Source organism: Phalacrocorax aristotelis, chromosome 2, assembly GCF_949628215.1.
Source record: "Phalacrocorax aristotelis chromosome 2, bGulAri2.1, whole genome shotgun sequence".
Lineage (NCBI taxonomy): Eukaryota > Metazoa > Chordata > Aves > Suliformes > Phalacrocoracidae > Phalacrocorax > Phalacrocorax aristotelis.
This window is the reverse complement of record NC_134277.1, coordinates 156,812,127-156,834,369: the sequence shown is the minus strand read 5'-3', so window position 1 is coordinate 156,834,369 and position 22,243 is coordinate 156,812,127. Positions and strand designations below refer to the sequence as shown.

The following is a 22,243-nucleotide window of genomic DNA, read 5'->3' as shown; positions in this document are numbered from 1 at the left end:
AGGATGTTGGAATTTTTGTGGGTTTTGTGCAGATTTCAGTGTTTATCTGAGCCATCTTGCTCTAGTTTTGTTTGGTTATTTCCTGATCTTCAATTTTATCCTGCTAAGAACCCCTCTGGGCACATGTTATCATAATTACAAATTGCTCTCTACGGGTAGAGAGTGGTCACCAAATTGCCCTGCCTCTGTCCTCACCAAAGCTGGGATTTAGCCTGTGCAGAAGGCCACCATAATTCCCATGTCCCCCGGCTAAGCCCCAGGTTAGAGCTGGGAAAAGAAATAGAGTTTAGGCTTAGGACAAGGGTTAGTTCTGCCCAAAAAAGGGCGGTGTCTCAGTGGTGACACCTACTGCACACTTCCAGATTTATTGAAGTTCAGGTGAAAATACCACGTTTGCAGCAGTGTGCACAGCACGAGGTGTAACTGGGTCACAACTCAAGGGTTGTGGGCCAGAGCTGCACCATCCCACATCACCCTGAGCAAACCTGTCCCACAAGCAAGTGATGGAGGGAGGAGAGTGAAAAGAGGAGGCTGTGGTCTGGCCTTCTCCTTGAACCATGCACCTCCGGTCACAAAGTGGCTTTCATACTGAAACGCCATAGCTGTACTGAAGCAAGCAGAGAGCTACGTTGCTTTACACCCATGAAGGTCCTATCTTCAAAGTAAATATTTGCAGCTGTTGAGATCTTGTTTATTTCTGTGAGTCAGGTGGGTGAAGATCTCAGAATCGCAGCAAGCACTGATCGCTGCTCTTGCCGAGTAATCTCATACAGACCAACCTGACACAGAAAATCCCATTACATGTGCAGTAGGAAGACTCAGAGGGAAATATTTTCCACCTCCAGCCCCAGTTCATTCAGAACAGTTGTGTAATTCAGCTTTCTTTTTGTGTGGAACCGGCCTTGAAACAATTCTCATGGGTTGGAGCACCTTTTGGTAAATTCACAGCTGTAGGGGAAAAATCGGTCATAGCAATAAACTTAAAATAATACTCCTCCAACAGGGACGTCATGCTGTGTACTTATCTCCTCACCCCAAACCACATCACATGCATTTACATGCATGTCGGAAGTAAGAATAGCTATAAACAACATAATTTATGTAGGCTGTTCACCTGAGGTCTTTAGGTCTAACTCTCATGCTAGTTACTCTGGTAAAACTCAACAGTATCTGAACAATAATAGTGTGATAGATCTGGTGTGAGAGAGAGGACAATTAGGCTATTAGAGGCCTGATCACTCAGATTATGTAAAAGATTATATTCACATCTTAATCACAGGAAACTGAATGTGTAGGCACTTCTATGGTTCAGGAAGTACAAAGCTCAGAATAAGCATCAGAAAATATACACAGGAAGGAGGATTGAAGTGGGTTCAAAGTCTGTTGGTAGAAAACAGAACTTCTGCTTCTATTCTTTACCGCTGCTTTTACTAAATGAGGTGTGGGGGGAGCATGGGACATGGTGGAGGAGGGGCCACCAACCTCGTTAACTCTCTTGTTTTTCATAATTTAAAACAAGGGGATCTCCTTGTCATGCTGGCTGGTTTTCCAGTGCTGAAGACGTCAATCCTTGCCAAAACTCATCAGTTTGCCATTACTATTTGGGAAATTCTGCCTATTTACTGGAAATAAATATTTATGGAAGAAACAGAAAAACCAACCTGTGGGCTTTTAATACAGCACCCACAGACTCCTCAAAGCATACCACTGCTTAAGAAAATGGACTGCTTTTCCACAAGAAGAAAGCACCTACTGTAGAGGAGAAATGACACCATATTGTGGTCAAAGAGATACTGATTTATTAACTCCATATTTTCTGATGTTTTTATGATGCCACCAAAAGTATTCTTTGGAGTGATATTGTTTATTGTCATCCCCAAGGCGAGTTTTGTTCCTGTAACGGTTTTGTGGCATGCTGTTCAACCTGAGAGGGCAAGAGGTTTCAAGAAGGTAGAACGCTTTAAAAAAACATGAACAGATACTTTTTAAAAGTACATGTTTTTATAAAAATATGGTTTTCAGTAACTTCTGTGCTAAAGCAAATATGAGCATTGTAGAGCTGAGTAAAAATTTCAGTTGTTCAAATGTTTTAAATAGGGTGGGATATTTTTTGTTAAGTCTAACTTTCAGATATTGAGCTGTATAATATATGCTTATACAGTAGTTAGCACAATGTATCCTGATCTTGCCATGAACATCCAACCACTGGTGTGATAAAATAATATAGATTTTCTTTAAAGTCCTGCAATAGAATTTAATAGAGAAGTTTATCTCTGCTGTGGAGCTTAATGAGCAAACTCATAAAATGTGGAGACATGTTATAATTCTCTATTACAGTCCTTTAGATTTTATGTCATTTTTACCAGAGGCTGTTTTATTTCTTGTTTTAACCATTAATTTAACTATAGTTAAAGTCTATTGGACTTCTCTGTGAGGTGGATCATTTGACATTTCAGCAGTAACATCAAAAGACTTGCAGGGAAATTCACCAACGTGAACTTACCAGTCTCAGCAAATTTCAGCCAACCAAACAATGAGTTTCAAAGCTACCACTAGGTTAAGTGGAGCCAATACTTTACCCTGGTTTTGATACCTGAATGTCTAATTTCTTTGAATATGAAACTCTAAAGAAGCTTAGTAAATGTGACCCCATGCAAATCAAAATCTAAGAATGTTTTCATCACGTTCTGTGAACTGAAACTGCTGAGTTTCACATCTCTCTAGAATTTAAGCTACTAAACCGGGGAATTTTCCTATGTAGGTAATTAAGAAAACTTGATATTTCAACTTCAGAATTATTTTTTGACACTGTCCATTCTATTATGTGCCAGTTATCAAGCCTCAAAACTTGTATTTATTTGTCACTGATTTTAGGACAAAAAGCCTGGAGAATTTTACAGAATGGAAAAGTCCCAAAAAATATTGGGAAAAAAATTTGCCTTTTCCTCCCTCACATCAGACATGGCCAGAATGTCCTGATCCTTAATAATAGCCTTATACACATATACTGGAAACCCTTCTGCAGTGTTTCGTCTTCAATGAGTATCTGGAAGAAATTTCATTTGACTGAAAATGTTCCAGTGTCTTTTAATGTCACGGTGAATAGTGTTCATGTTACTGACCTTAGGCATTTAATTATGTTATTTGGCTACTGTCCTTTTTCATTTTGGTTGGGCATAGGGTATAAATAAAGTATGAGTAAAGCTGTCAGGATTGCCCAGATTGTGGCAAAGGCAGTTCTCCTGGGGCCTCATCTGCTACCTTGAACTCATGACCTTCTTTCCCCTCAAATCTCTATATTTACTGGAATTTTTATCCACTAGGCATAACCATTACAAGGTAGTTAAGAACAAGCCAAATTTCTGTTTACAACCTGAGCAATTGTGACAGAAGCTCAGAAATTCTGCTCTCTGGGAATTCTAATAAGTCAATATTTATTTTTGTTCCAAATTAGAGTAAAACAAAACAGCAAATGGCATGAACTATGGTGAAACTCCACTTCAGTACCACTAAGATATTTATATGACCATAAATGCTTTGTTGGAGGCAACTCTGGAAGTCATCTGTCTGGCCTTCGGCTTGAAGCAGGACTGTCACCAGCACAAAAGCAGGCCAGTTACAGCTTTGTAGCTAAGACTGGAAAAACTTTGTTGTCAGAAGTATCGTTTGGTCTGAAAGGATCAATAAGAAATGTAGCTTGTGTACATTGTACTTTGGCATTCCTTTCTTGGGTAGGCTTTATCTTCCATGACTGAGGGCTCCTGAACAGGGTAATGATTCAGTCCAGCAAGAATGATCATCCTAAATAGGGTGATGGGAACTCAGACTCCAACAATTGATCCCAAGCACAGCAGCAAGGAGAAAAATTTTGTCCTGGACCAAATGTTTCAATTTGCTTGACAAACAGATGTCCCTCACAGATTTTTTTTTAAAGAAAAATGTTTTCTAATGAAAGTATTTTCATAGAATCATATAATCATTAAGGTTGGAAAAGACCTCTAGGATCATCAAGTCCAACCGTCCACGCAACATTCTTCACTGCACTGCCCTGTTACTACTGAGCAATGCTTATTCAAAATTAAAATGTTAAGAAACATTAATTATAACAGAGATTAACTAAAAAATTGGAGAGGGAAACATAAAAAAATAAATCAGGTGAGCAACTAACATATTGAAAGTCAGCAAAGTCAAGAACAAAGGATATTGACTCTTATTCAGGAACATTAACTGACCACCATGACTGTTTGCTACTTTTTATATATACTTAGTGTGGGAAACTTCCTTGGAAGTATGTGGTTGTTGGCAGGGCCTTGCTGGGCCAGGTAGCTCAAATTTACCTTCCTTTCCACTTCTACTCGCTACCCTGACTGTGGTGTCCCACAATTTCCCATGCGAAGAGTTGTTTCAGATCCTTGTCATATAATCTGAGAAGTGAAACCCCCATCACCTGACCCAAATACCTTGTGTGAGTTCTGTTGTTCATGTTGAGAAATAAGGCCAGGAGGAGCACATGATGACACTTGGTTGTGGTATGCACTAGAACAGCTCTCCTCACTGTTCTTTGCTCCACTTCCCCACTCTTCCCTTTCATGGTATATTAGTCATCAAATCATGAGTGAAAGAAATTTCCATGTTGCAGTATTTCAGACATCTAGCACCAAGGGGAATGTGAAAATAACTCCAATTTGCAGCACCTGTTGCTTCAAACACACATTGCAAGTTGTTGAATAGCACACTCTCCCTCTCTTTTTGGCCAAGGTTACAAACTAATGAGAGCAAGACTGCCAGCAAAAGTGCTGACACAATCTTCACATTTCATGGGCTAATGAGGTAGAAAATAATTGTTTGATGACATAAATTAATTAGTAGTCACAGAATTTTGAAAACAGACGCTGTATATTACTGTGATTTAATCAAGCTAGGGTGACCTCCAAGCATTTATTTTCGAATTGAAAGGGTGCAAAGCACAGGAAAGCAGAAGAACTGGCAGAATTTTGATGCAATTTTTCCATTAGTGTAATTGACTGAGTTTATCAGGGCAGTCAGAGAAGGAGCTGACAGGGCTACTTCTCTGCAGGCAGCCATCACTGTCTTGCACTAGAAGTTGCTTCTCAGTGTGGCAGATAGCGAGCTGCATGTTGCCTTCCTTGCCTAGCAGTATCACTGTGCAGCTGAGTCTGCAAACACACCTGTGATGTTTTGATAGGGGCAGCTCAGGCTGCAGCTCTGACTCTGCTTGGGAACAAGCAAGGAGTAGAGGGAAGGACAGCACAAGGACCTGCAGGATGCCTAGACCCATGGATTTTTTATGTCCCTGTATTCGGGTCACTTACTACATATCTAATATAGTTATTTGCCATCTGGGAGAGGAAACTGAATACTTCTTACCCTAGAGGGATGTAATGGAGATAAAATTCATAATAATGAAGTCCAGTAATTGCTTAGGTATCTAGAAAGAGCTTTGGAATTGGGAATGTCATACAGAAACCTATACCTTGATCCAAATTCACAGTCAGCTTCCGCCCTTTCTGTTTTCCCTAATCACCTATTTTACTCCATGTATGATGCGTTCCTGCCAGTGCAAGCCAGGTAAAACTCACTGTGAATACAGGATAACTTCAGCCTGATTCAATTTATGCTTCTCTACCAACTGGCTAACTTTGAATCCTGTACCTGCCATCTGATTGTTTTGTTGTATTTGGGGATGAATGGACTATATGCATCCAAAGCTGGTTAAACTATTTGTGCATGACAACCATAATTTTCCTGTGCTTCAGAAGCACATGGGATATTCACGTGGGAATCCTTCTACAAGGTACAGCAGGACCAGTGCATGATCAGTTCCAGAAAAATCTCCAGATGGAAGCATCTTGTAGGGAAAAAAGAGCTGAAGCGTCATTTCTTTGCCTGTGGGTGCAACCCTTCTGTTATGCCTCCAGGATGGGCCCAGGGTTCCTGTGAGAATGAACAAGAAAGAACTATGTTTGAAGTGCCAAATTTAATATCAGGGAGAGAGTGAGTTCACCTGGTAGAGTTTTTAGGTGAAATACTCCACTAGTATTAAAAGATAAGCTGAAAGCATATAGATGCTTACAGCTTTGCTAGATTTGTCTGCACCATCAGGTTTCAGCATGCCTTAAATGCTCCAGTACATGATAGGGATGAAAATGCTGGTAGATATAAGGTGTGGGAATATCCGCCTGTGAGATGAATCACAAGAACTGAACTTCAGTGGAGCAGAAGCTGCAAGGAGCAGCACAACTGACCATCCTGCCTTCAGCCTGGCCAATACCTGCACAAAATGGTTGAAGATAAATTTACATCAACCATTTTCATGAATAACATTCTTGGAGCATTTTTAAGGCATTGATGTCACTGTTGCTTTCTTGAACAAAAAATTCCTTTCAGGCTCAGCATGTGCAAAGAGTTCTGCTGGAAACAAATCTGTTCTCCATGTGTTGTCCAACACTCCCTCATCAAGTGACTTCTACTCCTCCAAACCCTTCTGTTGCTCACCACAGCAGGACTTTTCACTGAGTATCTCCAGGTCGGAACTGGGCACTGGTCTGTGTATTGTCACACCCAGTGGAGGAATGGGGACTCTCACAGGTATTCCAGTGCACGTACAGGCATGTTGAACATTTCAGATAATTTCTAATTAAAAATTGGTGCCTGTGGGCATTGCTAGCAACTTGGAGGAGAAATCCTAGCTGCCTTCATGCCGATTTGCATAACAATGCTTACAACAGCCTTGGGCTGTAATTTTGCTTTTCAAACTCTGCATTCCCCATTCCTTCTACAATTACATGGAAACCCATTTTCCTCTTTGTTCTTTTGTGGTCCTGCCACCCTGTGAAATGAGTAAAACTCCTTGTTGGCCGAAGAGCTCTGAAGAGTAGTTGAAATCAATAGTTTTGACCATCACCAGTAGCAGCCCTGATGCTGGGGGGTGTGTGTGTGTGTGTGTGTGTGTGAAACACTGTTCTGTCACTCTTGCTCAAAGAAAAGGAAGAAAGATAAAGGGGCTGCTGGTAGAAACTGACTGAAGCCCATGGGCACATTGCAGAAGGGAAGAGTGTTGTTCTGCAGGTTCATTCATGCCCTTGAGCATGAAATGCCATTTCCAAGAGCAGTTCTGTGAAGCTGTATATCTTTTCCCCTCCACTTGGGAGGGACCAGTGCCCTTCTGACCTTGACGAGGCACAGGAAACCACTGGAGCCAAGGGTCTGACTGTCATTCCTTCTTCTCCTCCCTCCCTTGTTTTGGAGCATAGACAAATGGCAAAAGATTGTGCAGCATCCACTAAGTTACTTCCACTGGTGGTGGGTACCAATATAAAGATAGCTTAGGTAGATATCTGAGAGATTTGTATCCTTTTATCCTAAGGAATTGATGCAAAGTTATAATCCAGCCTCAGGGAGAGTAAAAAAGCAGTTTTCCCAGGTCAGGCTTTTGAAAGAGACAGTGCAAGATATTGAAAGAGACTGTTAGCAGAATATGATTCTGGAGCAGCATTCAGCTCAGTCTTTCCCCTTCTGATTAGTCCTTGCTGGTTTATGTTAACACGTCTTCAGCATTGCTTCATGCATTCCTTTATGGCCTTTGTTTTCCTAAGGAATAGAAAGGGACTAAGTGATGCTACAGGGAACACACCAAGTCAGCCTTAAAACTATAAACATAATGATATTCCTGTCAGTACAGATGTGCAGTGCTTCCCTGATTAGACAGACAGAGTGAATGAGGTTGATAGAGGGGGGATAACGTTTGGTGTCATACACCATAACAAGCTGGGGTGGATGCAGCCCTGTCCCCATAGTTGTCTGCACAGCCGAAAGGAAGCAATGCATTGCGTGGTATAAAAGCATGGTCTGCCTAGTGAGTGCTGGTGGATGCTCTAGCTCCCAGCTGTAAATGTACATTTGACAGTGCCAATATGCTGTTAGCCCACACTGTTAGCCTACACTAGAAGCCTCGTAATTTGATGCTGGTGGACAATGGGGGATCTGCTCCTGCAACCCTAAAAATGAACCTTGGTTAAATAACACCCCTGGTTTTAACCTCTGGATGGAGGCTCAGGAGTCCTGCAGTCCTTCTGCTATTCCTGGCATGGTCACACTTCCTGTATGACTTTGCACAGCTCATGTAGTCTCTGTCTTGGGTGCTTCATCTACTGAAGAGGAATACTAGCACTTCTACATCTCTGAGCAGCATGGAGAGACAAAATGTGCTTTGAATGTAGGCTGGGACAAAATACTGCTGTTATTATCCTACAGGAACTTCTCGTGGGGTAATGGTAACTTTTTTCTTGAAAATACTGTCTCAAACTCTTCTCCTCTAATTTGGATTGCTGCTTGAAAGGTGCCACTTTCTCTATCTTCTCTATGGTTTTCAAGCCAGTTTTATCAACAGGAACCTATATATGATATCTATGATCGCTGTGTTAATCTTGCCCTTGACTGTTCATGGGATTGACGTTTCAGAATCTCATGTGTGTGATTCACAAATACTTTTCCTGGTGGAGGGGGAAACCCCTTTTGGTCTGAAGAAGTGTATATGCAAACACCATTGAGATGGTCTAGAATTTACTATCTCCCACCTGTGCAAGGCCCAGAGATGAATTTAAAAGGATATCACCTTTACTAACCTTTTGGCTGATGAAGACTTAATTGATCTAAATACTTTATCCTTGTCTGTTTCTGCCTGAGAATATGAAGCTGATTCTTTCTCTGGGCAGAAATGAAGGTTTTTGTTTGAAGGCTTTCTTTCTTATTTCAGTAAAACCATCTCAAAATTATTTTACTTTGGAATGTATTTCTTTTCCATCTCGCAGTAAAATCCTCCTCAGTTTTCCAGTAACCTTCATGAAGTTCTTTTTTCCAGTCACCCACTTAACCATGTGTTTATTTTCCTCATGATACCCCATTGTCTTTTCATAGCTACTGTCTTGGTTTGCAAGGTCTAACATAAAGCTTTTTATTGATCTGCTTCTCTCAGTGTATCAGATGACATCTTAGGCTAACCAGATTTCTCCTATTTTGCATTTCATCTGTGTCAGCAAAAAACAAAAACAACCTTCCTACCAACACACGTGGTTGTACTCCCAGCTAGCTCTGTTCCTTGCTAATGCACATTTTCCATCTCACATGTAATTTATTGCATCTAGTGTTTTGGAAAAACTGTCACTGAGCCATTGGAATTACTGTGAGAGGGAGAAGGTCTTTTGGTTAATGGAGTGGAGTGAGGATGCAGGAGATTTGGGTTCTGTCCTTTGGCTGTAATTTCTTGCATGACCTTTGGCAAGTCACTGTTTGGGACAGAGAACATGTAATTTGCGATCTGTTTGTACAGTGTCTGTTTCAATAGACCTGTGGCCTCAGCTAAGGCCCATTACAGCAGAATAACCAACAAAAGAGTCCAGGGGTACAGCTAATTAGAGGCTTGGGCAATAGTAATGCCACAAGAAAATATATAACGGTGTTTTTTTGGGCAGGGATCAGATGCTACTAAGTGGTAATATGAGGCTTCACTTCCTTCAAGGACAGCACTGTTTCACTCAGCAGAGAGGAAAGGGAAGTTTGAGAAAGAAATGGCCTTTATCACATAGAGGATCAGCCCCCTGGATCCTATAAGCAGGAGCAGGCTAGTGTGTCTGTGCAATGCTGCTTTCTATGGGATGCAATCAGTTCCACTCCATCGGAAGTCAAATGGTCTATGGTGCTAACTGGAGTGAACTGGAGGTGGGGTTGGCCCAAAAGCAAGAATTCTCTTTCACAAAACAGAGAGGAAGAAAAAAAAAAATAATAAAAAAGGACAAGGCTTCAAAAGCAGTTTTTGTTCTGCATTGAAGGTAAGAAAAAGAAACAAAACCCTACATTCTTTTCCCCCCAAATGGTCATAAAGATAAGAACCAAGACTAGGCATAAGCATTCATTGGGGCATTCAGCTATGACAGCAGAGTCAGTGATTTGAAGAAGGGATGTGAACTGTGGTCTTCTCCAGCTGAAGTGAGCGCCCTAAGCACTGGCCTGTCACTCAACATTAGTCTCTCTCTTCCTTTCTCACTTTTCCTCCTCCACCTGAACTTAACCTGTGAATCAGTTTGGCTTTAACCCCAGAAACTGTTGAGACCAAGTCTATCTGGCTGTACTTCTTCAGGGTGAAAAAGGCCCCTGTTCTTGGCACAGGGCTGTCCACGTTTTGACTCACTCTTCATTGAGTCCTGGTCAGTCCCTGTGTCAAATGGTGACAACAGTGAATCCCTCTTGCTGTAACTATACTGTCAATGAGGAGGGCCAGTGCAGATTGTATGGGCATGTAAAAACCTCTTAGGTTAATTAAAGCGAATGAGGCATTTCACTCTTTAATTAGGAATTGTCATGATGAAGCTCATGGGCGTTTTTATCAGATCTGCAGTACCTCATCTCCCTGACTCCAAAGATATGTTTCCTTGAATATGAACATAAAATGTGCAGTTCTTACCCTAAAACACCTGTCCAAATTAGCTATGACAAAAGTAAGGCAATAACTGGAAATATGTGGTTTTGAGAGGCAGATTTTGATGCTCCTGTCATATTTCACTTTCAGACAAAAAAGTACCCAAAATGGAGGACTACCATGGAAACAGTCTGAAAAATTAAAGCAAGCTTGAGGAACAGGAGGCATCTGAGGAAAATGCCAGACACCGGCAGAGGCATCAAAAAAGTACAACGTGGTGGAGCTGTAACAAGGTTAGCTGATATGTGATAGAAATTGGTGGGGATAGAAATGTAATTGTGAAGCCACAGGCATCGGTGTTGAAAGGTGAAGTTTAGTACCATACAGAAGGTGGCTAGAGTCCATTAAGGCACTTCACGTTCAGTGCTGTGGTAGAAGGCAATGATCCTGGCCAGATGTTTTGCCTAGAATGGAAAGGTATGTAATGAGGGAGATGAGAGTCAGAGATGCCAGGTAAGACAATCTAGCAATCGCCCACCTGTCCTTAATAGCCTGTTTTATAATTGGTCACTATTATCTCATTAAACAGAGTTCTCTCCTGGACTCACCTGTGGTTAAGACCTGACACTAAAGTGTGTTTGTGGAAGGCAGAGCCCCTAGTAGAGGTTTGACATGGTCAACCTGGGCAAGTTCCTTCTGCCCATACTGCTGTGCATAAAACTGTACCTCTGATTCTAAAACGTACTAATTCATCTAAAACCATTTTTGAAGCACGCCTTTCAGTTATTCTTTTGTGGTAGTCATGGTGATGGGCCATTTGTCCACAGAGAAGGGAACTTATTTGACCTCAACTGGAGAAGTGTCCTTCTGTAGCTCTGGCCTACAGTCAAATCAGTTCCTGAAATATTAACAGGTGTTCTGCAGTCCTTGTTTGAGACGGATCTAACTTCTCAGTATCAATCACTGCTGAAAAAGAAGCAGGCCATATCAGTGGGATAGTGCCTTGGCGCTACCAACACAGATATGACATTACGGGTTTTAGTCTTTTACTTCCTGTGCTAAGAGTAAATCACTTTGGTTATCAGTGTGCTCCTCTCGCAGAAAGGAAGCTTTGCGTTGCTCAACAGTGACACCATCTGACTGGTGAAGGGCAGCAGTATGGAATAAATGGATGATGGGAGAGTGAGGTGGGAAGAGAGTTTGATAAAAGGGAGGACAAGTTCTCCTAGAGGAGGCAAGGATCAACACCAGTAGGACAATACAGTTTTATACATGTTTTAATTGTGCTAGGGAAGACTAGAACAACCCCCTCAACATTTTCCCACTGAGTCTTCCAAGAAGGAGTAGCATGTCTCCCAAAACTAAAACCAGTTTTGCTCTTAAGGCTTCTGAAATCTTCAGAAAAGCCTTTGATGCATTTTAAGTCATTGCTAGCATTGACATAATTCTGAATTGATCTGCTATCATGAGAAGGTTACAAGACAGTGAAAAGAGGGCTAGCGAGCCAGATACCTCAGTTAGTTGAATGACAAATGACTATCGTATGGGGCACACAAATAAAATTAGTCACTGAGAGGATCAGTCAAGTGAATTTAAGAAGGTATTTGATAAATAAGTTAGCAGGTTTTAAGCCTATACAATGCTTCTAGTGCACTAGGACTTCCACACTCTCTAAAGGGGGTTTAATCTGACCAAGAATAGCTACCTCAGAGCCTGTTGTCTAGATTCAGTGGAGAGAAACGAGTGCTTCTGTGGCACAATTCATTTAATATGTAAATGTGAGATGACAAAAAAAATCAGGTCAGATGACTCACGTCCTAGAAGTTCCTATTTCTTTCCTCTGACTACCAAGAGAGCTTAGTGGGACCAGTGCAGATTCAGGCGAGATTCAGCAGATTTGTAGAGAGAAACACTGGGTGCTGAATTCCCAAAGCCTGTATCCATATACACTTCACAGGTCTTATCTAGCCCTTTTCTTGCCCTGTTGGTTGAACAACCATTTCCAGTTGGAGAACAAGAGATACACTTACAGACTGAATCTTCTGATTTTGTTTTGGCCAAAAGAAATGCAGAACACGTTCTCAGACCACTCTGCAATGCTAAACTGAAATGCATCAACTGGAAACAATTGGAAGATGCATTTTGGAAGTGCATTGCTGCTGTAAACTAAAATGTCATCTCTAAGCACAAAATATATCTTCTACTACAGACATTGTATCACCTTGTCTTGTGTCTAGTGCTTATTTCTGGACCTGCCATCTGACTGATTGACTATGTTGTTCCTTGATCTGAGTGCACTTTGGGCAAGGTATTTCTTTGTTTCTCACTAAAAGCTCATCGATTAGAAGAAGGAAGAGCAATGCTGTAAGAATACTTCAAGCAAACACATGAAGGAAGTCAACGACAAGAAAAGTGTGGTGTGTTTCACCATTTTTTGGTGTGGTGACTGCTCTGAAAACAGTAAGAAAAGGAATTCAGGTAGAACAAAACATTTCAGGATAGGAAACATTTTGTTCATTTTGGGGGGTTCTTTAACCTGTCAAAACTTTCTTGGTGGAATTGGGGTAATCATACCAATGAAATAATTATATTTTGGAGGATCCATTTCTTTTTCTTACTATGTTTGAGTCTGCACTGTTAATTCACCAGTCTGACAAAATAGTAAATTGATGTAACTTTGTCCCTTTCAACAGCTCTTGGCTTTACAATTAAGCAGAGCACAGATGTACATTTCATTTCTTTCCTAACAAATGTTGTGACCTTTTTTAATACATGGATGTGAATCAAGCCCTGTGCAGAGTCCAAAAACAAGAGTTCATTAAGAGGTCCTTCACTTTCACACAGTCCTGTTGCAATTGTTTTGCCCTCACATGGCTGGAGGCCTTGTAGGAAGACATCAGTGTTGTCACCAAAGAAGGTTTCCAACTGGGGCAGATCTGCTCTTGCTTTTTTAGGAATATGAAACAGGACAGTGCCTTTTGGGTCATGAGTTCTGTCTCTTGCTATTGCGAACAGTCACACTGTGTATCTTTCCTGAAGTATTTTCCAAACTTCTCAGGTCAAGATGAAGCATAAGTTCTTTGTATTCCCTGTAATATTACATTTCTCTGAGATCATTGTGGTAGAGTAATGGCCAACAGAGTTGACCATTAGAACTTTGAAGAAAAAGACTAATAAATGGCTATTACATTCCAGTTCTCAGCTCATCAGAAAATAAGAATGAGTCTTAGAGAATACTGCCTGATAGTAGCAGGATTCTCTACAAAGACAAGTCACCTTGGAGAAAAGGAACAGAGATAAAAATAACACAGGAATTTCACTTCATATTGTATCTTGATTCTGACTGAAGGGTCAGTGGTGCCAGAAAAGTAGGAAACATGGACTGCACAGTGTCCGACAAGTCATATTTGAAGACTCAGTTGCTTTTACTGTCCCAACTCTTCCAGTGTATGCCATAATCTCTCAACGAGTGTTCCCAAGTACAAAGATGTCCAGGAAATTTAGGCAGCTTTCTTATCTCTCTGATAAGCTCTAGAACTCTCCCCATTGCAGATGATTTCCTTGCAGACTTCTGAACATATTAAACAAAAGAGAAATCCAGCTGGTCTAACTCCAGCAAATGCACTGACACAGGATCTTCTCTCACTCATTGGGATATCCTGTTGGTAGTAGCCATCAGTCAGATGTTCCTAAATTCAGGTCACAGTCCAGTGAAAAACAATTACAAATGTTTAATACACGATAGTTCACTCAGAGTCTTCAAGCGTTACAGCTGTGCACACATTCCAACAGAGACTGATAGTGTTTTTGGAGAAGACGAATGTCCTGGCAGAAAGATGAAGCACCAACTGTTTAGGCTTCTGAAGTCAACTATATGTTACAGTCAATTCAGCCTTTAACGCTGCATAGTGGAATCATTCTTCTAGGAAAGTCAAATTTTCCCCTCACAAGGAAAGGGGAAAAAAAGCCTTTCAATATTAGCAGAGTTTCTCTATAAACCACTGTGGCAATTTTTGACTGTGCTGCACACTGCAACACAGAATTAGACCCAGAGCTGAACAAACTGTTCTGAGCAGACAGCATATTCACCAGATTTCTGACATATCTGGACACCGTGCTACATGTCTCAGTGAAAACCCAGGAGCTATTTTGCAGCGGATAAGGATCACAGAATCACAGAATGGCAGGGGTTGGAAGGGACCTCTGGAGATCATCTTGTCCAACCCCCCTGCTTGAGCAGGCACACCCCGAGCAGGGGGCACAGGAACGCGCGTCCAGGTGGGGTTTGAATGTCTCCAGGGAAGGGACTCCACAACCTCCCTGGGCAGCCTGTGCCACTGCTCTGGCACCCTCACAGGGAAGAAGTTTTTTCTCATATTGTAAGCTGAGGAAGGATGTCTTATCCCCAAATTAGCCCCAAACCTTGAAGAATGTACAGTCTAACTGTAGTCTCTTTTTCTTTAAAAATAACAATTAGTCCTAACACCAAGTGGTTCATTGTAGGTGTACAGAGGGTTATTCTCTAGCTTGCTCAGTGTGTGGAGTTAGAGACAGGAGTGTAGGACTGATTGTTTCAATCACCTGCCACAGTCCTTTTTACTGTTGATGTTAGCGTTGGAATGATGGGCGTGCTGCTGTACTAAACAGGAAAGAGCCGGTCTAAGTTTCTGGATGTTATTTGTTTTTCTTTAGAAATCACATTGAAGCTCTTAAAAAGGTTTATTTGGAGATAAGACCCCCTCTAGGGAATGGCAGAACAATCAAAGCCTTTTCCATTCTCTCTTCCACTAAAACACCACATTTGAGCTAGTTGCATTAACTTCAGGTTTTAAAAAACCCAAGTTCCTTCCTGACTAAGGTAGAAACACATAAAACAGTGGGAGCAAGATTTATTGGCTATTTACAGACTACTTTACATTCCATTTTCTCCTGGCAAATCCAAGCAAAGCAATTGTGTTGGTATGTACATGCATGGCCTTGTTTGCAAAGGGTATGGCCACATATCCCTGTGCAGCTCTTTTGATCGTTTGATTTATTGGTGCACACTGGCTGTACATTTCCCCTTGTTGTACTGGAGTTGACTGAAGAAAAAAATCCCAAGACATCCCTGGAGCTTTGTTGTTGTCCTGACTCAGATGGAGAAGGTTTCATGAAATTTTCCCCAAATTAAATGTTCTGAAACTATTTCAGTGCAATGTTCTGACTGTTCAGATTTATCACTACCACCCTAAAAGTTAAAACCTGTGAGAGAAAAGGAGGTTAAAAAGTTGAAGCACCACCTTTTTATGACTTCCTATCACATTTGAAATAAGTCGATATTTTCCCAGAAAATCCTGATCTTGTGGATCATTCTACCATGGAAATCTCTTCTTTCAGAAAGTTTTCCATTAGCGTCAGTGGCAGTAAGTTCAGTGTCCAGCTCATGTACAGCAATATTTCCTTTGTAGGTACACTCATATTTGCCTCTATCTTTCTGCCTCTGTGTCTAGCTCTGTCCATTTGATAGGCATTCTAAACAAGTGGGTTAGTCATTAGTTAGGCACTCAGGAAACCAAAGTTCTGGTTTTGTCACTGACTTGCCATGTAATTTTGGCTGTCACTCTTTTTCCTTCAAACCATTAAAACAGCTGTTTATTTAGACCTCAAGCTCAGCAGCGGGACCTTTCCTTTGCTGCCCAGTAGGTTCCTGGCCTATAGATGGGGACTAGTCTTGTTTTGGCCTCTCACCACCGTTGTCCTACAAATAACTATACGCATTTTGACTGATCTTTTCCCAGTGTTCTGCTCCTTGCAGCTCTTGTCTCTGTTCTCACTCCGCTTTAAGATTCTCATTATATTTTTTAGATGATAGCATAAGCTTTTTCTTAATTTTTCCCCATTTTGACCTGCAAACATCAGCTCCCACATGCAGAAAGTGCTAGAGAACTACAAGGAGAGGTACTGCTCTCAGAACCGATGGGACAACAGGGGCGTCCTCATTCCCTGAGGTCATAGGTTTTTGTCCCTCTTGTCGCATCCCTGCCAACCCACTATTTTCCCAGCTTCTAACCAGGCCTGTCATTTAGCTTTTTCTGTACATATCTGTTTGACTGCTCTGTGCATAGTGCTCCACAACAGGCACTTTTGGGTACTCTGTAGCACTACCTGTAACAGTCCTTGAGAAAGAAGCCATGGCACCCAAATGAGCCAGGTGTCTGTGCTGCCAACTTCTAGGCAATCTCTGCACAGAGAATGGGGTTCTCTTATTCCTGGGAAATCACAAGCCATTTCAGTGTGTGCACTTCTCAGAGCCCATCTGATAACCTCTCTCAACCCTGACTGCATGTCTTCCCTGTAGCAAATGCAGTGCCTGGTTACATAAAGGAACAAGCAGGTCTGTGAGCAGTGGAACTATTACAGCAGAGTTTCCCACCAATTTGTGCCACCTGGTTGTCTCCTCTGACATCTAGCAAAGTCTGAGCTTAGATCCTAGCTGGTCCCTGCTGCTGGGGCACTCACAACATTGCTGTTCTGGGCATAATCTAGTGTCTAATAAAGCCTGAATTAACAGAACAGCCTGCTTCTCAGTTGGGTACACACATAAGCTGCATCTATACTAATAAAATAAACAATACTAGGGAATGTTCCCAAGCACTGGAACTTGACCAACTGTGCTGTTAAATTGTGAGAATATTGGGTGGCATAGTTTTGACCAGAGAAAACTAGATCCCTTTTAAACAATTCCCAGGAACTGCTTAGGAGGTAGAAAAGGTGGTGGTCCACCAAAATAGGCACTTGCACATGGTCAACTTTTTCGGAAGGTAAGAGGGTTTAATAGTATGGAAACTGTCTGTTCTGTGCCAATTGGCTTCAGGAGCAGAGAACAGTGCAAGGCATGTTTAATTCACTACTGTAGATGTAGCCATAGCCTATTTTTGCTCCACCCAGTTTCTGATTTTCATAACACTTGTGGGAATATAGTGTCTTTAAAATTACCCTGTTTTCATTATATTGGATTGAACTGTCTGGTAGGAAGATGTGCACCCACATCCCTAAGCACCTACCCATCAACACATGCATATACCCGTACACATGTAACATATGCGTGCATATATAGATATACATGCACATACTTAAACTTATACATGCATTTAAGGAATTGGAACATGTAAATGTCATTTCTTTACTGTAAAGTCTTGCAAAAACTTACAAAATCTTATCACATCTCCCTGTACTTATGTGGTTGAGAAAGAATTTCCCAAGTCCCAAGGGCAGTGATTGACAGTATTTCAGGGGAAGTTTTGCCCTTTTTTAAAGTAGGACATGAGGTTTATTTCCTAGGATCACACAGACTTTTCTATTTAACAATTTTTTTAATTATCCCAGACATTGCTGGGACACACTGAAAATCTTGGTCCCCTGACTGGCTGTAAGATGTAGGAGTCTTGTTTTGTGCTGTTTGGAGCTGGAGGAGCCATTGCTGTGAATCCTTTTGGGCTAAGCACCTGTGTCAGGGTCCCTGGTGGATCCAAGCACCTGGTCTGGGTGGTGCAGGTGGTGTCTGCCCCTGTACATCCCTGGGCAAAGAGCTCTACACTGTCAAGTGATTCACCAGCAGCAAGGAGTAGCCCAGGGCAATGTCATATGCCTCATTGAGGCTGTGCAAGTTCATACAGGGCAGAAAAAATAACAGGATAAGATTTGCAGACCCCAAATCAGACATGCCTGTAGAAAAAGTAGAAACTTAATATCCCAGAGAGCTTCCACTGAGATGTGAGCTAAACAACAGAAACTCATTTGGCCCATTCACTATGACTAGATCTTTCTCAGGATTAGCTGTATCAGGAGTTGTTCTGAGCATCTTTTGTTGCGCTGATTTGGTTTGGAGGTCACCAGTCTTACAAGCTCACTCTAGGTTATGTTAGGCTTACTGATGTCAAAGACTCCTCAGTCAGCTTGTGTGCATATAATCACTCTGCAAAACCCAGGTCTTTCTGTGGCTTTTAGAGTTCCTCAGAGCCCGCATTAAAGATAAACCTGAACCAAAATGGAAGGAAAGATTTCTCAGATTTGGTTTGGATTGCTCAAACTCATCTGGCTGCAGTGAGGATTTTGTCCCTGAGCCCTTTTTGTTAAAACATGGAATAATAACCTGCATTGTGAGTAGAATACAATGAATTTCCCCATTTATTGTTTTTGTAAGCAAATCAAGTTTTTTAAAGGAAGTTAATGATAACCTTTCCTCTACAGGACTCAGCCCTGAAGACACCAAGTTGGAACAGATGGGTAATGTGCTGGTATTTCACAATATGTTCAGAGAAAAAGCTGCACCCAGAAATTAAAATACAGCTTTAGGTGCCAAATAGCAGTGAAGGGTGTTCTGGTTTTTGTTTTTTTTCTAAGCATATGTTCTCGTAAGCAAGCAGAAGAATTCCGGCAGCAGCCTGGAGGGGAGAAACACCGGCTGTCAGGCAATTCCTCTGACATGCACAAGCCAGTGATTTACCACGTGAACAGCACTGAGTGAACTTCCGAAGGCCTGCAGCCCCTGAGATATTTTGCATATCTCTCACAGTGCCAAACTGCAGCTCCACACTCTGGGTAAAACATTTGTACCTTGCCCGCACAAGAGGAATGCTGGAGGTGACCTGGAAAGAGGCAAATGAAGGCAATTGTTGTTTTTCACTTCATTACCAGGAGGCCTAAAAGTCACCATTCTCCATTTTTTTCCCCTTTAAGAATTCTTGTATTCGGGGGACTTTTCTTCTTTCTTTTATTTGTCTATGATAACATGTCTTAGTTAAGCAATGGATGACGATTCCTGAGTTTTCAGTTGCTAAGGTGTGGATTCTGTTTCACAGAATTCCCTTTTCCCAGTCCTTGGTCAGGTATCTGAATTAAACATGAATACTCTTACGTGAATTAATAAACACTGGAACAGGTCTTTTTTATTTGTTTTTCTGTTCCTGAATCTTTTATGAAATGCTGTGTAGACAAGTTTATAATCATCATCTAGTCAAGATACATGATTTAAAATGAAGCACATATGTTCAAAAAGAAAACCAACATTTTAATTTGTTTTCATGTTTAGGTTTTTTTAAGAAAGCAGAATAGAACTTGAAGCTATTTATGTTCCTTCAGAGGTCACTATTTTTACAAGTTGATCAAAAAATGACTGGGGAAAGAACTGGTTGAGACAAAAAATGAAAAATTGTATTTCAAGCACCTGCATGGAGTTCATATGATCTAGATTAATACAAGCAGTTTCTGCAAGAGGAAATAGTGACAAGTACATCTTTTGAACATACCAGCTAAAGAGTGGGTAAAGAAACAGTAGTAGTTACAATTTATCAGACTTTCTAAAGGTCTCAGAGGAATCTTTGCAGGAGACTTTTCAAAGAATTGAAATAGTCATGCATGAGATGTCCGGTTCTTTCATTAATGTCGAACTGTCAAAAGTGTTGGAAACAAAGAATAAAGACTTATTTTTTCCAGTGCAGGACAAAGTTAAGCACTAGGTAGCCAAAAGGACTCCATTACACTCATGATATTTGTTAGGTGTATTAGAAATTTGAAAGAAGCTGGTAGTGATCAATAAAGTGCAAAATCTGGAAGGTTATGCAAGGATTTGCATAAGTTGCATTACTAGCTAGAACCAAGAGCTTTACAGGGATGTAATAAAACCAAGTGAATGGTTGTTACTATGGCCAAAGAGTTTCTGTTCTTTAGCAAATGCAAAGTTAATGTACTCTAGAAGGAATAATTTGAACTGTGCGCTGTGAGGTTCTTACACATTCAGGAATGAGATTTTTATGACCTTAGACTCTAGAAATGATTGTAAGAATGACTGCAGAATCTCTGCTTTTGCAGATATTTAAGATCATATATACGAAATATCTCTCAAAGTTTACTTGATCCCAATTCAAAGCTTGGGGAGGGACTAGGTGATCTGCTTAGGTCCCTTCTTAGAAAAATATGATTATGTAGGTCAATGTAAATATTTGCTGTATTAATAGCAGCATTCCGAGGAGTAATTCAGTATGTTAAGAGTTTTCTATATATTTGAATATACACATACATATATATATACACACTTACCTGGAAAGACGCGCAGAGACACACCTCAACACACTACTGCTTTGTTGTGAGCAAATCCTTGCAGCTCACATGCAAAGAAACTTGTCTAGAACTACCACTTCTGGGAAACATAACCGGCAAGTCTCCTAACCTGCCCAAAATGTGGCAAAAATTTAACTCAAGCTCATTTCTGGCCAAAGTGTGTCCTGCACTCTCTGACCTCACTCACAGTAAACTCTCTGGATTACGTCAACCTCAACATAGTTGTCCTCCACTGAAATGCCTCTGCAGAGCATCAGCAGAGCATGGGGCAAAGAAACAACTGGTTCATTTTAGCCTGCTTTTACTGTTGGGGGTTTTCACAGGAGGAAAATTCCCAAATAGTTAATGATTTGCATGAGAGTAACAATGTTACTTGTAACATTACAAAAAACACAAAACTGGTGAAGTTGTCTCTCAGGGTCTTAAGTGGACTTTTTTTGTGCTACAGATAGGGGTTGAATTGTTAAGTCTCTCTCTCTATCCATAATTTTGCATGTTATATATGTGTTATACACATTCATGTACACATATTTGTAGGGATTTCTGTTCTAGCTACATTAGAGGGGCCAATATGCAATGAGAGACATAGCTCTTGCATTACTTCAGAAAGCCAGACAAGCAAACTGTAATATACGCACATAAATAGTTAAACACTATTCTAAGATTATTAATATTTTCGGGTTTTATTAAGAAATAAGCCTGCTCATTGGTCAAAGTTGTTGGTATAGGTCAGCTTTTCCACTTCTGTTAACTCTGACGTAGCTCTGCCAATGTTAGCCAAGTTGTGGCAGCGTGTACCAGCTGAATAGTTGGCTTTTAGAAATGTATTTGTTTTCCTACCTTGACCTCAAGCTGTTAGGAAAAAGACTAATCCTAGAAACAGTTGTTGCTGGAGTGGGCATTTTTCTTTTTTTCCATTTGCTTTGTCCATCAGTTACATACAATTTTTTCTTTGTAAGGAGAAAGTTCAGGCTTTTATAGAAACCTCATTACTAAGTTATTAAGTGTAAGAAAACTTATTCCTAAAGCAGCACTGCATTTATAAAAACATAGATGAACTCCATCAACTAAAGGAAAAAAAATAAAAGACTAGGAAAACATAAAGGACATGGAGCAAGACTTCCGTAACTTTCCTTAAATTCATGAAAGGTTCCAAATTATTTTGAATGTTGGTAGAAAGATATCAAAAGTATTTTGTTGCCATCTGTGTGTTCTAACATTTTGATGGATAGCTCTGCTATAACATCTGGTGTATACTGTGGATTATTATTGCAGGTTGTGCTGGAATTGGACCGGAGTGGCAGCATTAGACAGCAATCAGGTGCAGCACTCTGGCTTATAGCCACCTGCAGCGGGCAACATTAGGAGAAAGAGAGAGGATGAATCTTCACTATGCTGAGGATCCCATTCCCCTGTCTCTTCATGAGGGTAAGTGTTGAGGTGTTTACTGTTTTTGACTCATGGAACAAAGGCTGAAGCCCTACTGAGGAAAAAATCCTGTGATTCTTGCTGTGCTATACTGGCATCATGCCCTCTTTTCTATTTTTTTCCCAGTGTTTTTACTCCTTATCTTGTTGTAGGTGCTGACCAGTTCAAGAATACTGGAGCATGCTCAGACCAGGTGAGTGAGTGGAGAAAAATCTCCCACAGAAATCTTGGGATTAGGAAGGGTGAGGACTACAGCAGGGATTTATGGTTTTGAAAAGAACA

The 22,243-nt window shown here is 40.9% G+C and overlaps 3 long non-coding RNA genes across 4 annotated transcripts; 1 reads left to right on the top strand and 2 right to left on the bottom strand.

The window, feature by feature from the left end:
* Positions 1-4,893: 4,893 nt before the first annotated feature.
* On the bottom strand, positions 4,894-7,185 carry LOC142053740 (uncharacterized). The gene is made up of 2 exons (XR_012659309.1): positions 6,095-7,185; positions 4,894-5,955 (listed from the first exon to the last, which is right to left on the bottom strand). It is a non-coding gene; the product is annotated as an uncharacterized LOC142053740 (long non-coding RNA).
* Positions 7,186-11,689: 4,504 nt separating this feature from the next.
* Positions 11,690-20,834, bottom strand: LOC142053739 (uncharacterized). 2 transcript variants are annotated; one of them, XR_012659308.1, is made up of 3 exons: positions 20,513-20,834; positions 18,921-19,062; positions 11,690-14,260 (listed from the first exon to the last, which is right to left on the bottom strand). It is a non-coding gene; the product is annotated as an uncharacterized LOC142053739 (long non-coding RNA). The 2 variants fall into 2 exon arrangements; XR_012659307.1 differs by having other exon boundaries at positions 11,690-19,062.
* A 503-nt stretch (positions 20,835-21,337) lies between these two features.
* LOC142053983 (uncharacterized) lies at positions 21,338-22,155 on the top strand. The gene is made up of 3 exons (XR_012659409.1): positions 21,338-21,539; positions 21,809-21,961; positions 22,114-22,155. It is a non-coding gene; the product is annotated as an uncharacterized LOC142053983 (long non-coding RNA).
* The last annotated feature ends 88 nt before the right edge of the window (positions 22,156-22,243 follow it).